The sequence below is a fragment of the Panicum virgatum genome, chromosome 3N (assembly GCF_016808335.1).
Source record: "Panicum virgatum strain AP13 chromosome 3N, P.virgatum_v5, whole genome shotgun sequence".
Taxonomy (NCBI): Eukaryota; Viridiplantae; Streptophyta; class Magnoliopsida; order Poales; family Poaceae; genus Panicum; species Panicum virgatum.
This window is the reverse complement of record NC_053147.1, coordinates 65,480,949-65,495,798: the sequence shown is the minus strand read 5'-3', so window position 1 is coordinate 65,495,798 and position 14,850 is coordinate 65,480,949. Positions and strand designations below refer to the sequence as shown.

The 14,850-nt window shown below is 44.3% G+C and overlaps 1 long non-coding RNA gene across 1 annotated transcript; it reads left to right on the top strand.

Annotated features, from left to right (window-relative positions):
• The first annotated feature begins 1,936 nt into the window (after positions 1-1,936).
• LOC120666813 lies at positions 1,937-6,199 on the top strand. The gene is made up of 3 exons (XR_005671869.1): positions 1,937-2,675; positions 4,055-4,308; positions 4,577-6,199. It is a non-coding gene; the product is annotated as an uncharacterized LOC120666813 (long non-coding RNA).
• The last annotated feature ends 8,651 nt before the right edge of the window (positions 6,200-14,850 follow it).

Here is a 14,850-nt window from a genome sequence, read left to right as displayed (position 1 = left end):
TCCGAATATTAGTTAATTTAGATTACCGCGGTAGGCTGTATCTATAGTGAAGTTATTCGGCTGGTCTAATAAGCTGACTGATTTCGGTTGATTCAATAATATTCTGTGAGAGAGTATAACTTTCTCTACTTTAAAGTCTTATTATGAGATTGACCTTTTTTCCACCATTGTACCTATGTGCAAATAAAGTGAAAAAGGGAGTTATGCCATGAAGTAGGGGCAACTATAGAAGCATCTTTATAGGACATAAAATGAATATTATTATATTCATCATAAAAAAATATTTTATATAATGTAATATACTCTCTCATGTCACTAATTTTGGAAAAATGAACTAGTTTTGATTTCCTTTTTTTGTCCAAAACATATGTATTAATGACCCGAGGGAGTACATCTTCTACTTAAAATGATATTTTGTTATAGGCATGGCCAGTCAAGTTAAAGTTACACTGATGATCATTTAGTTGTATATTTTAATAGTTATATATAATTATAGATAATTATCTACTTTATATTTTGACAGTTATTTATAAAGATTGATATATTTTTTCTTAGTTATTTATGGATTACAACTATGTGACAGTTGGTGCGTGGCAAATGATTATATAAATAATAAAGTTGACTATTGTGTGTTGATACCATAGACATAACCAAATAAAATGGATGGCTTAGATCGTATCGGACATACACTGATAAAATAAGAGTGGGTAATATCATTTTGGCATCACTCGTGGTAATATGAATTTTAGATATTACCTCATGTAATGGGCTATCTAGCTGTCACACCATTGCAAATATGTATTGGTTATTACGCAACGCATAATAGGAGATAATAAAATGGAAATCATGTTACAAATGTATGACAAATTTTGCGTTATTTTCGCAGCGTAGATAGTGTTTGTATTGTCGAGAAAACACCGGGGTAGAATGAAAAGTATGTTACATAGATACGAGAAAATTGGCTTTTATTGTGAAATAAAGTGTGTAATTGTTTGGTTTCTACTAAGCACGGGTGTTTTTTCTATTTCTGCCAAGCGAATATCCCCATTAGCCATACTGAACATGTACTATTCTTTGTTTATCAAAATTATGTATACAATTAAGAAGGCTGTGGCTGTTATAAAAAAATAAAAAGAATAGCTGGCCTTTATATTTTGAGTTTTAACTTCAAAAAAATAAAAAGAATATATAGTTGGCCAGGGGATGGATGAGTGCACCACATTTTTAGGCGCCGTGTTAAGATTGGAGGATGTGTAGTCGAGGAGCCCGCCGCCGCCTCTCTTGCATAGCCCAGTCTTATCAGAATTCTGAACCGGAAATTTCATTCTGCATCTTTGTAGAGGTAGGCCAGAAGAAGGAAAAAAAAATATACCATAGCATCACTAAACGGGATTACGGGACTGAATGATCATGTAGGCGTATGTCTGGCATAGCAAGTGTACCTCCCTGAATGCAGCTTGTGCCATCGGTCCAAGATGATCGCTAAGCAACCTAAGGATAAACCCAGACGGTGGCAAAATATTGTTCAATGCCATCAAGGCAGCTACACGTTAAAATTCATACCATTCTTATATTCTACATAATCATACGTAAATGATAGTGCGTTCATAAAATAAATGAATTTATGACAAAAGAAGCATCAACATCTTCATTCGGCACTAGTTTAACAATTCAGCAAACAAATCCCATCTCCATTGGACCATTCACCAACACAGGCAAGCTGCGGCATGAGGCGGAGAAGCTGCAGGAGTCCCGGGGTATTCGCAAAGACCCCTGAGTTCCATCGTTATATTTTCAAAATACCCTCTCGATTGGATTGCAGTTAATAATCACGATTCAAATATTTACGTATAGACCCAGCCCCTTTATTTGGATCGAGACTAATAATCGCGATCCTAATATTTGTAATTACCACCCTGTATTTTCAATATAGCACCCCGGAAGGGGTTGGCTTGTTCTCCCACCCGTCGACCGCTGCCATCCTGCGAGCCCGTCCGCCGGCAGCGCCTAGCGTTATCCCATCCATCCAGTACCTAGCATCAGCGAGCTCTCTGTGATTCGAGCGGAACAGCTCGTCAGCAAGCGAGGAGCCCTGTGGCCAGGGCGGCGGCCGTCGCGTGGCGTCCCAGAGCTTCGTCCGCTGTCCGGGCCCAGATGTTCGCCGCGGCCGGCAGCCAGCCGGTGCTTCGCCTGCAGCCGGAGACGGTGCGCTGCTGTGTTTTCCATCAGCAATCCAGAGCCAGCTACTGCGGCTACCCACGAGAGACGAGACGGCGTGGGGCCTGATGTTTCTCGCCCATCTCAGACGGCCGCTAGGTGTTCGTGGAAATGCTTCTTAGGTGCAAATTGGATGGGGACGGCTGAGCGCGACACATTTTCAGGCGCCGTGCTCAAATCGGAGCATGTGTAGTCGAGGGGGCCGCTGCCTCTCTTGCATAGCTCGGCCTCGTTGGAATTCTGAATCGACAAGGATTATGCAGTGCCAGTGCCATGCTGTATGCCGAAGAGCTGAACAATCTCGTACAGGTTTGCATCACCCGGCTACTTCAGGCCACAGTCACCAGGAAAACCATGTCCGTGATGGTCAGAGGAGATGGTGATTCATGGGTCAGATTTCTCTGGGCCCTTTTGGGTTTCTGACACAATGATGGGGCACCAGGTTCTAGTGCTCTGAGGTAAGTTGCAATGTGTAATCTCTGCTTTTATCAGTCTTTGCTTTTGCACTATATCTGTTTTCCAGTGCTTTCATCGGATTGAGGTATTACTCCATGCTGTTCAATTTGATGAATAGTAGGTCCAATATCAATATTACCCTCTATAGATCTTTTTTTTCTTGCAATTCATCCAATTGTTCCTGTATTTCTAATATAACAGTCTCTTTCTTTGAAAATGGAAGTAACTGTATCATCTGAAAATCATGAAAGCATTTCCATGTATTTACTTTTCCAATGTAGCCTACATGGCTACATACCAAGTTTCAAAGTTCAGTCAATCACGATTTACGCTCATATATTATTTGAAGCTTCTTAAAGACATGAAATGCAGGTCTGAACTCCAAAATTACAGGGAAAAAAACGAATTGTTCCATTATAGTACTAAAAACAATCAATACATCTAACATATTTCAAAATTTCAATCAGCTATAGTAACAGTCGCACTCTCTGTTTGCAATATCTTGTAAGTTCTTCTGAAAAGTGTCCATCAAATCTTCGATGTGCTGTACATCTGGTCCGCATTCATCTGTTTCATCATCATTGTTGATTGTTCCCATGCCATTCTGTACAGCAGCTATAGGAGATTCTATGGTAACCGTTAGTAGATATAGTTTGCCATCCATACCAAATAGTCTTTGTCTAGGAATGTCCGTGCAGTCTCTGCAAGAAATCTTGACTCTAACCACCTCACCAAAGCTCTGGATCACTCCTTCCCAATCCACATCTAAAAGCAGCCCATAGCATGAAGCAAACTGATGTAATACTTCCCAGGTACACCATTTAGGAGGGATCCCTCTCAGTTGAACCCATGTCTCTTTTAGCTCACAGTAAGGTTCAAGATCTCCGTTCCACACTTGAACTCTCACTGAAACACCTTCTTTACGTAGATTGAAAGATACAAAGTCTGCCAAGTCTACCACTTTCTTGTTTGGAGGAAATCTCACTAAGTAACACCATTCATCAAGTTGTCTTATTTGCCATGGCCAATTGGCGGCATTGAAAGTGCTAGCAAGTTCCCACTTTAATTCTTCCATGGTTATCTCGCCAGTTTCTATAAAAAGTTTCCCACAGTTTCTGAGATCAATCAGTTGTGGTTCATGCACTTCAGGAACTTCAATATTGTAGAAACCTAGCCCATTGGCTGCAGATCCTACATATGTAGCATACCGGTGGCCACATTTTCTGACAGGACATTCCTCCTGATGATCCTCTTTGCTGCAGATAAAACACAATCTGTATTTAGGTTGAGTCAGTTTCTCGGTAGCATTACTGGATTTTCCTCTCTCAAATCCCCCCCCCCCCTCCCCCCGCATTCATCACAGCAGTACTTATTTTTTCAGCTGAAGAAGCTCGCATCTGGTTGCCTTGAGTTTGTGCCTGAGCTTGAGGTTGTTGGCTCCTTGCCTGCTGGTGCATAGGCCGACGAGAAGCTGGAGAAGGCCCCCTCTGGTTGAATCTGGAACCCTGATTTTGGTATTGATCTCCCTCGTCGAAGCAGCTAGGTGATCTCCATCTGCCACCACCTTGGTCACCGCCACGACTCCGTCTGACACCGCGACCCCTTCCCCATGTGTTGCGATTTTCTTGTTTTGAGGTTGGCTTCTTTCCCCTCCCCCATTGATCTCTGTCCTGCTCCATTGAATTCCATTTTCTGCTACGGTCAATGTCGTCTGCGGAAAATTTTGCAGAGGTCACCACATTTTGAATTTGTCCTCCCTCTCCATTGGTCGACCTATGTCTCACATTTTTCTGAATCTTCTTATTCCCCTGATCAAGCTGTGAATTCATCGGTTCTCTGTGCTTATGACCATAACCTTCTCCAGCTCTCCTAACTTTCTCAATCTGGTTCACCGAACTTGCAGGCAATAAGGGAGATTCCAAGGGAGAGATTGCGTCCGCCTCCGATCCTGCTGTCTCCGGCGAACTAGCATACGGCTCCACTTCATCATCTCTTGCTGGATTGTTGTGTTGGCGATGATGCGGAGCTCGAGATCTTCTCGCTGACGAGTTTTCAGGACCCTTCTGAAGCACCCTAGCACCCGTCTGATTTCTCCGGCCCTTTCCTGGGCCAGATGTGCCTGCTGGTTTCTTTGGGTCTGGCAACTCTTTCCTCCTATTTAGCATCGCAAGAACATCTGCCATGGTGGGTCGATCATTCCGATCAAGCTGAGTGCACATCAATCCTACCTCCATGCACATCTTGGCCTCCATTAGCTGAGACTCGTCACAAAGTGATGGATCAGACAACGCCTCCATTCGTCCAGCTTCCTGCCGAACCGTCCAAGCCTGAAATTAACTCCAGTCATATATATGTTATTATGACTTGTAAATTGATATCACAAACATAAATGTTATATAACGAGCAATGCTTACCCATTGAACTAAATGTTCAGGACAACGACAGAGTCTCCATTCCTCCAATATGACATGGCTTGCAATTTTTGTAAAATTATTTTAAATAGATGGCTATATATTATGAAGGTATTTAACATGGCAAATCTAGTAGAATACCTAGATTTGAAATCAGAGGGAGTATTTTAGAATCTTACGGTGTACCAATTATCTCACTGTTGCTAGTGATCTCATCATCATGGCCCAACCTTTTAGCTGTCCCAAAATCACTAATCTTAGGGTTCATGTTACAATCCAAGATAATGTTCCTATGCTTCAGATCCAAATGGACAATGCGTTGCTTATGTAGGTAGTGTATGCCTCGTGCAATCCCTTTAATTATTTGGAAGCGAGTGGACCACTTAACATTGCCTGCAAATTACGAAAGATGCATATAGCCATGTACGGGTAACTATTAGACAAGAGACAAATAGATTTACAAAGGGTTAAGAGATGCATTGTTTTCAGGCGGTGAACTGTAATTTGTATTTTGACAGCAATGCGTATACTACCTTGAGTAATAAAGTCGTACATGCTCCCATTTCGCATGTATTCTTCGACGAAACAATAAGTCGGTTGTTTATCTCCAATGTATTCATCATCCGAGCAAACCAAAGCCACTTTGATTTCATGACAGTATCCCAGACATCTTACTATATTTTTGTGCTTAATATCTGAGACAATGTTAACTTCATTGTATATGTGTTTCTCATCACGTGATGGAGGGTTGCGTACTTGCTTGATGGCAACCACACGCCCGTCATGCAGTCGACCCTAAAAAGTAATGAACACAAAGTCAAATGATGGGTTCGTGACATCTTATTATAAAATATACAAGAACAGCAGCTAGTGTCCAAGGCACCACAAAAATCCTAGAATCAAGATTATCCTGGGGAACGTAGAAATTCTCAAAATAAGTAAAGCTTCTGAGCCTCAATTTGTTTATCTCTAAGGATCAACAACAGCATTAGCCATAAGCTGCACTTCACCTGCGTAGTTGTTCTGAACCAAAGATCAATAAAAAAAAATCTACCTGTTTGATTCCAATACTATAGAATGCTATGGAGAGCAAAAATATCAAACATGTAAATCACTCATTGAGCTATCATTTGTCATGTATTTGGATATATGCTATGTCTAGATACATAGCAAAAACGATGTATTAAAAAAGGTCAAACAACCTATAGTTTGGAAGGGAGGGAGTACCTTGTAGACATGGCAAAAGCCACCTTTTTCAGTGCGTTTCTTCTTTGAGAAATCATTTGTCGCGGCCTTCAGCTCGGATAAACTGAACTGTGTGAAGCCTGTCGAAGAGATACTGACATAGTTTAATACAGTTTCATGACTATGCAACCATGCAATCTCTGAAGAAACAAAGCCAAGTGGTAATTAGTGAAGAGTATAATTAAACACTGAAAATTTAGTGATGTGGAGATCAAGTAATTACCTTTAACCACCCGTGGGCGCGGAGGAGCACCACGCTGTTGGGAGCCGCCGTACGCAAGGGTGCCCACTTCTGAATCGTACACAAGAGTGTTCTGGAGCGTCCCGAAGTGTCTCATGATGCGCTCGTAGGCCTCCTTGTTGCTGTGCCCTAGATTCTCCATGTTCTCCATCTTCCTTATGGTCTCCGTCTTGGTGGCGCAGCTTGATCTTATTGAGTACGGCACCAATGATCTTCTCCATGCTGCCGATCGGAGGCGAACGGTCAATAATCTATAATTACATACATATATGTGTAGTGAGTGATCCTGTCGATTAGCGAAGCTAGTAACATTGCTAATCTCCCCATAGCTAGTAGCGAAGCACCAGTGATCCGTTGCTGTGGCGACATCTCCAAGTCCACCGGGTGATCTCTGTCAAGTCTGGCAGCGTCGTTGGCTGCAACAACTACACACGCACGCCCTGAGAACGCACTTAGTACAAATTAAGTTCAAAGCTGCGGTCTGCATGGAAACTTCCCACAATAATCTATAAAGCAGGCTTCAGAAAAAAAATCCTTTCCGGATTAGGTGACTGTATCTAAAAGGTGGGAGAGAAAAAAATGAGTTGAGATGAAAAAACCTTTGTGGATGTTCTTGAGATGCTGGCTACATGGCAAGAAAGTTCTGCTAACCCCAAAGAAACCAGGACGCATCAACCAATAAAATGCCACGGACTGCGTTGCCATGCAGTTGGTAGTCGCATCAAATGTTTGTTTGTATTTATCTTTCCTAGAATTACAACACAAGACCAAATCCAACCATGTCCATGTGCGGGTTATGCTGTTTCTGCATAAACCTGAAGAAACAGAGATTGATAGATGAATACATTCACTCGTGCGTCGAAACTGAGTAAATTGTGTTGTTAGTCAAATGAATAACCAACGTCGCAGCTGAGAGGGACGGTGATTCGCACGCCAGACTTCTCTAGGCCCTTTTGGTGCTCCTCTGTGCTGCACCAGGTTCCATTGCTCTGTTTGAGGTAAATTCCTATACACCATCTCTACTTTTGTTTTCTCCGCCTTTTGTTTTGCAACTCTATACACCTCAAAGTCCTCATTTATAAAGTCAGCTAAGGAAATCACAATTATATTGTCGATCTTACTACGGGATCTAACATGATTTGGAATTTATGGAAATTAAGTAAGGGAGATTGTTTGACACATTTCAGCAGTTAGTGGGCTGGGCTTAGAAGAATTCGGCCCAGGCTCATTTAGTAATTAGGAATAGGTTTGTTATTTATTTGGCACATTTTTGGTAGTTTGGGTTTTTATCCAAATTGAAATTGAATATTTTAAAGTCTGAAAGAGGTTGTTATTTGGATAGTTAACACTTCAAATGCAACACATACTCATGGGTTGATTTTATTTAAATCTTAAATCAGATTCTTTTTAATTATTTCCAGCTAGTTTACACTAAAAAAGATTATTTCTATCTAGTTAAATAAAGAAAATAAATCAGTTTATTACATACTAAAAATGTCAAATTTTAAAGAATTACAAATTTGAGTGGCACACATGTACAAATAAGAGGCCGCCCATGTTAAAATAGTATGTTATCAATCAAAATAATGTATTGGTGCCAATTTTTTATAATATTAAAGTATCATTAAACATGTGATACGCCTATTTTGCTCAAGATATGTCCTCAATTGTTGGTTTGTTTCTCAATGTGCTACACATGTATACCAAAGGCATGACACAGGATAGGTTCACATAAAGGAGTAGGAAGCGAGGAAGAAGAAGAAAAAAAAAGATAGAGGTAGAGGAACAAGAAGTGAGTCCCCTTACAATCTAGAGATAAATTTCTTATTTTCCATCGAAAATAATATGGTACTTTATTGGTCATATAGAAAACCTTTTATTATTTGCCATTTGTTTAATGTTTTCTCCACGTGGTTACCTTTGTTACGGTTAGCTACCGTCGGCCCACAAAATATTGTCAGCAGATTTTGTTTCCTAAAATGCCATGCGTACCCCTTCTCTCATACAAAGTCCTCATTTATAAAGTGAGCTAAGGAAATCACAATTATATTGTAGATCTTACTACGGGATCTCACATGATTTGGAATTTATGGAAATTAAGTAAGGCAGATTATCTGACACATTTCAGCAGTGCGTATCTACACATTTACAGCTAAAGAAATTTAATAAGGACGGCTGGCATCCTTTTTTTCTGCCTATATATATATATCCAACTCTTGCTCTATAAAGCTGTAAAACACAAAGCCACTGTTTTTTATTCAATTTATCCTACTATATAACCCTCATACATCTTATCTTAGTTGTCCATAGTGATCCAATATGGGGAGCAGGTGCTGCAACAGGCTGGTGTATGTAATGGCCATATTCTTGTTTGTCATCTTCTTTGCATCAAATGCACAGTGTAAGTGTAATACCATCTTTTTTCTTGTCATTAAATTCATGATTGATACATACATGCATGTATTGTGTTTCTGATTAAGACAAAAAAAAGGTTATTGCAGCAAGTCGCCGTCAGCTACTCGAGGTAGGAAGCAAAAGGACCTACCTACATAGTAGATTTAGACCACCCCCTCTAGCCACTCTGACCCTAAAACCAAGGTGTTAGAGTGCGGGAGAGGGGGGGGCTTTATCGCTGGACCAACATTCCCCCTACGGCAAGCGAGCCGCGCCGCGCCTGTGGCTGCTGGCTGCTGGTCTCAGCGAACCTCGCAGGGGAAATCGCGCAGCGGAAGAAATGCGTGGCCGGTGGGTTTCGAACCCGGGACCTGGCTTTGATACCAACTTGAGTTGCATGCACCGACCAGTTCAACCCAAAAATCTAAGCTGATGGGGAAAGATGGGCAATTCACTTATACTCCAACACTCCCTCTCACGTGCAGGCTCCCCCAGGCCGCAAACGTGGAATATTAGAGTGGGTAGTAATTTATTTATTAAATTGTGCCAGCCAGGATTCGAACTCGAGACCTCTGGCTTTCTCATTCCGCTGCTGGCGCCACTGTACGCGCGCCCCACCTCACTGGCGCTGCTCCTAGCGCGCCTCTGCGCTGCCTGCCGGCGCTGCACTTTGCGCGCCCGCCCGGCCTAGCGCTATGACTTCTGGCGACGATGACGCCGCCAAACCGGCTGCTGACGCTGACGCTGCACGCGACGAGGAAGCACGCACAGCCGAGGCAGCCCAAGCTGCTACTCTGGCCCGTGCCGAGGAAGCTGAGCGGGAGGCCGCCTCCGTTCAGGCCGATCTCGACGCCGCCGCCGCTCGTCTCCGTGCCGCGCAGGAGCGCGCTGCTGCCGAACGTGCCGCGGCCGCGCCCTCCAAGGAAGATGACGCCGACGCCTTCCACCATGGCGAAGACGACATCGACCTCCAGGCCTAGCCCTAGGTTACGAGATCCTAACCCTAGCCGCACCGCCACTTCCGTTGCACCCGCGCGCCCCCGGGGAGATCGAGATTGATCTCCGCCGGGGGCAGCGCTGTAACGTCCCGCCTCCCCGAGGCCGGGCCCGCTTACATCTGGCTGCTTTCTAGGACATAGACTGTTCTCACAGACCAACACCAGTCTTTTCTGCACACTTTATCCTCACTCGTGCGCACCCGGGAAGAACTTCCCGGTCGGTCACCCATCCCCAAATTTCTCCGAGCCAAGCACGCTTAACCTCGGAGTTCTTTGGAGACCGGCTTCCGGAAAAGAAGTTGCAACTTGTTGGTATGAGTATCCTATTAATTCTATTAAGCCCTGGGCCAGGGTGTCACAAGCGCCCTCCTAGGATGCGCCGCGGATCCCTCTGATCCGCGCCGCCGTCGTCATCAAGCACAATAGAAAGACCTACCTCTTCCCTGGCCGCCCCATGGCGGCGCCGCTCGACGTCCCCGTCGGGTACCACATCGCCATGGGGGCGCCACTGGGCCTGCATGCCTCCGCGTCGTCCTCCCTCTCGGCTCCGCATCCGGATCCGCCCGCCCCTCCCGCGCATCAGGCCAGGCGCCCCGACTCCAACCAGCGCCGCCACACCGCTGCCATGAGCGCGAGTGCGTGGCTGCGGAGGACCACCGCGGGGACGCCAGGCCACTGCGCCATCGGGGCCGGCGGGCCACCGCACCGCCGATCGACGTCGCCGCCGGGCCGCAGCGCCCAGGGGCTTTGCCTCTCCCGCCTTCCATCGCCAGCTCTCTCTCCTCCGCGCAGTCAAGCCTGCGTCCCCTTCATCCTCAGCGCTGCTTCCGCCACCGCCTTGTGCGCGAGGATGCAGCAGCTAGGGCAGCCCGGGGCCCGCCGGTCCACTCTGCAGCTGGAGCAGAGGCCGCTCGGGTTTCGCCCCCTCTGTTTTTGCCCCTTCCTTTGTCCTCTGGCCAACAGGCGGATGAGGATAAGGTTTGAGGGGGGCATTACTTGGTGCACCCGAGATTGTACCCGCAGGTTCGTCTTGATGCTGCTGCTGATTTTCCCTTTTTTTTGATCTAAGATCGGTTTGCGTCGCCCTGCCGTTCGTCTTCGATCCATCGTCGACCCTCCCGAAGGACGAGGTTGTTGCTACGCCCTCTAGGCTGCAGCGACGACGTTCGTGATCAAGCCACCCTACCGGTGTCACCGCCTTTTCAGGCGGTGGCGCCACTCGCTGCCGGTCTTCGTCAAGCAGGCGCTCGATCCGCCTCCGCGCTTCCAGCCGTTCTCGCGCGGACATCGCCGCCGATGTTCCTGAAGGAAGACGTCGTCGCCACCCCTGATCTGAGCGCGACACTTGCTGCAACCTGCGCCGTCACCACCCCTGTCCTGAGCGTGACCTAAGTCGCAAACCGCGTCGTCTACCATCGTCATCCGCCGCACTGTCCTGCTGCTGTCTTCGGCAAGAAGCTGCTGAGTTTGCGCACTCGAGCAACTCGACGACGCTTCGACCCGCGCCCCCTCCACGGCTTCGACCACGTCCACCTCGACCTCGGCTACTACGGCACTAAAGGGCTATCATCTGCATGAGTCTCTAGTCAAAGCTTTCGCACCGGCGTTCCGACTGCAGGGGGATATGTCTCCATTGTTCTCCAGTCTGACCGTTCGTGTTGCTACCGCTACGACTGCGGAGGGATGTTAGAGTATATTAGGCAACTCCATATATGGTAGTTTAGGATTGATGTAATCCCGTGATAGCCTTCCTTATCTCTAGGGGAGGTGCCTTGCCCTCCAAGCCTTGTACTCCTATATATACCGCCCAAATGGCTCATTGCAATACAATTGACCACATTATACGCATCCTACCTTTCCTACAAGTAGCCATACTAATACTAGTAATAATAATGCTACAACGGTTGACTCCACAACACCACATGGTAACAAGATCACACTCATATTTTGCATCACGAAGTTGTGTCGTGGTTTTAGGGTATGCTATTGCTGTATGAATCAAAAGCCGGAACCAGATTGTTATAAAACGATGGAGCAGTGCAGAAGCGTATGCCCCACTTGTAAGTTGTAACCCCAAGTGCCCACCGCAGCCATCCCTCCATTTGGCAATGAAAGGTTGACTAATGAACTCTCAGCCGCATACAAATCCAAATAATGGAGGTCATGTTCACCTAGCTGGTATCAATCCAAATAATTAATGTATTCATGCCAATGGTTTGAAATATAGCTGCTTGCTCGGCCGCCTCTCTCTCTCTCTCTCTCTCTCTCTCTCTCTCTCTCTCCAATACGAGATCGATAGATACTAGCAGGCAGGATTTGGAGATAGATGCAAGCGATCCGCTGTTTGTTTTATAATTTCTTCTTCACTCGATCAAATCAGCACCAGTCCTTTATCTTCCTTCTCAGCTCCTCTTTTTTCAATCGAGCAAGGCATCAACAGGCGGTACGCAGGCACCACCCTGCTGCTACCTTAGCCGAGCTGAAGTTTTTGCTCGTGTCCTTATCGAGCCGAGCCGAGCTAGCTTAGCTCGGTATCTTAATTAACGAGCTGCCACGAGCCGAGCCGACTGGTTGACCGCCGTAGGGATGAGGTGGAAGGATCAAGGATGAGCTGACCTTTGACAGGTATTTCAGGTGTATTGCTTTCTGTTCGATGGTTCATGGTCCAACTGCTCAATTTTGATAGGATATTTGGAATTCTGCATGGTTCCTTAAGGTCACCTCCCCTAAACTCTTCTTCTTTGTCCAGAGACCCAAAAATGTTACTGAGATCGATGGAGCTACATCTGAGGCTCCCCAAGGAGTTTACTTGCAACAAGGCTTACAATGCAATTATAGTAGGATGCATCATAGCTGCTCAACATTTTAAATGGCTTTAGAAAAGTGATTGTCGAGGGAAGCTTTTTTTTTGGCTATTAGCCTATTACTCCTTCACACACTAAACACCCACAACAACCCGAGGAGAAAGAACTTCACTGTCAGCTCGATCTTATAGTTGTGTTCTTTGCACACGTACGTGATATAGTGGAAATCTATGGGAAACCGTCCAATTTAAATGGGCTTAAGTGCGCCTAATCACTGCCAAAGCAGTCATTAGCCACAAACGCACTTAAGAAAATATAAATCCGGCACTTCCTCAAGTGTCCCCAATGCAACTCGAATCATCCACTCACAACTTTTATCTCAGCCATAGATCAGGATCGCTTCCACAATGGGAAATCATCAACAAACATTACCTTTTTACAATAACTCAGAGGTAACCATAGGTTGAAACAAACTTAAGTGCATCAAACCATTCTAAAGAGTTTCAAACTAAAACAAGCCAGGGACAATATTGTTATATAAAGTAATTAATCATCTAAGGCCAAACAAAATAACACTGGAGACCCATAAATGTTCTAGTTCTTCGGGATCTCTTCTTCGGTAGACTGTTGCGCGCTTTTGAAAACAGGTAAAAAGGATCCCTGAGTACAAATGTACTGAGAAAGATTGACCCGACTAACTAGTATAAAATAATTAAGGCTTCAAGGAATATGCATAGCTTTTGAGTAGACCGGCATACTCAACATTTTGTGAAAAGCTTACTAAAGTAGAACCCTTATTTTTTTATTATTTAAAAATAGGTTAGTTCTTTCCTAATGAGTATAAGTGAATAATTTTTTTTTGCTCAATCAAGTGGTATAAAATATCATACAACATTATTAGATCAAGGAAAAACTTCATATTCAACTTGTTTCCACTGCGATGCTTAACAATGATCAAGCGCATTCATAACTGAAAATTGCGATACAAACCGATTATTTACATCCTCCAGGAGATACCTAACCACCAGTTACGCACAGTTGGTTGGACTGTACGAACGAACTTTTGATTTGTTATACCCAAAGACTGAAAACGTAATTACCCAAACCCGAACGCACCCCCACATGGGATCTCACGTCTAGCCAGATCACCATGTGTGTTTCAAGCTACGCCCCCGCCTTTCTCCCACACACTAAGCACGGGTAAGAACATTTTCAATCAAAAAGCCAACTAACCTATTGGGCTTGCTGCTTCCCAATCCCAGTAAGCAACCAGGTCAACTCACTTGATCAGCAGTCAAAACAATGAACGGGCATTAACCATTTATTTACAGTGGACAGAACTACAGAAACTAAGATCACCTTTTGATTCCATCCAAGCTTCTGTATACATTTCCAAATCAGGCTATTTCCGTGATCTAGGTATGTAAACATTATAACCATAGATTGTCGAGTAACCAAAGTTACACAGATGTATTGCATATCTAAGCATGGCTAAGCATAGGACATTACTAATTATTTTTAAACAAGTGGTAAAGATGTCCTAACAAACAAGTTGGATTGTGCATAAAAGTAAGTTTTTAATCAACTCCTAGACTTAATGCATAAATAAATAAATAACTAATAATTTGCGCAAATGATAATGAAAATAGTAGATTTAGATGCTCTGGGATTTGCCTTGGGCCACAAAAATGTTAGTTTCCTCAGTAGACCTTTCGACCTCATGAGCAACCTAGATAATCATTGTGTCTAGATATATAACAAAAATTATGCAGCTAGATTTGCTAAAAGACCTACAATTTGGAACGAAAGGAGTATAGTATTATTCCTTCTTAAGCGTGGAGTCTCTCTGAAGTAGCTTTTATTGGTAAGTGGTAACTGACAACTATGTGGGTGCATGGTTAAAGTAGATATAGTACGTGGCCCGTTATTTAGTAGTTCTTCATGCAGCAGTTAAAAAGTCCAAACCAGAGTATCCAAAACAAATCTAGTGATAATTAGCCATGGTAAATCAATCCATTATCCAACTGGTATTACGTTTTCCACATGTACGGAGAACAATACTAGAATTGCTTATTTCTTTATGA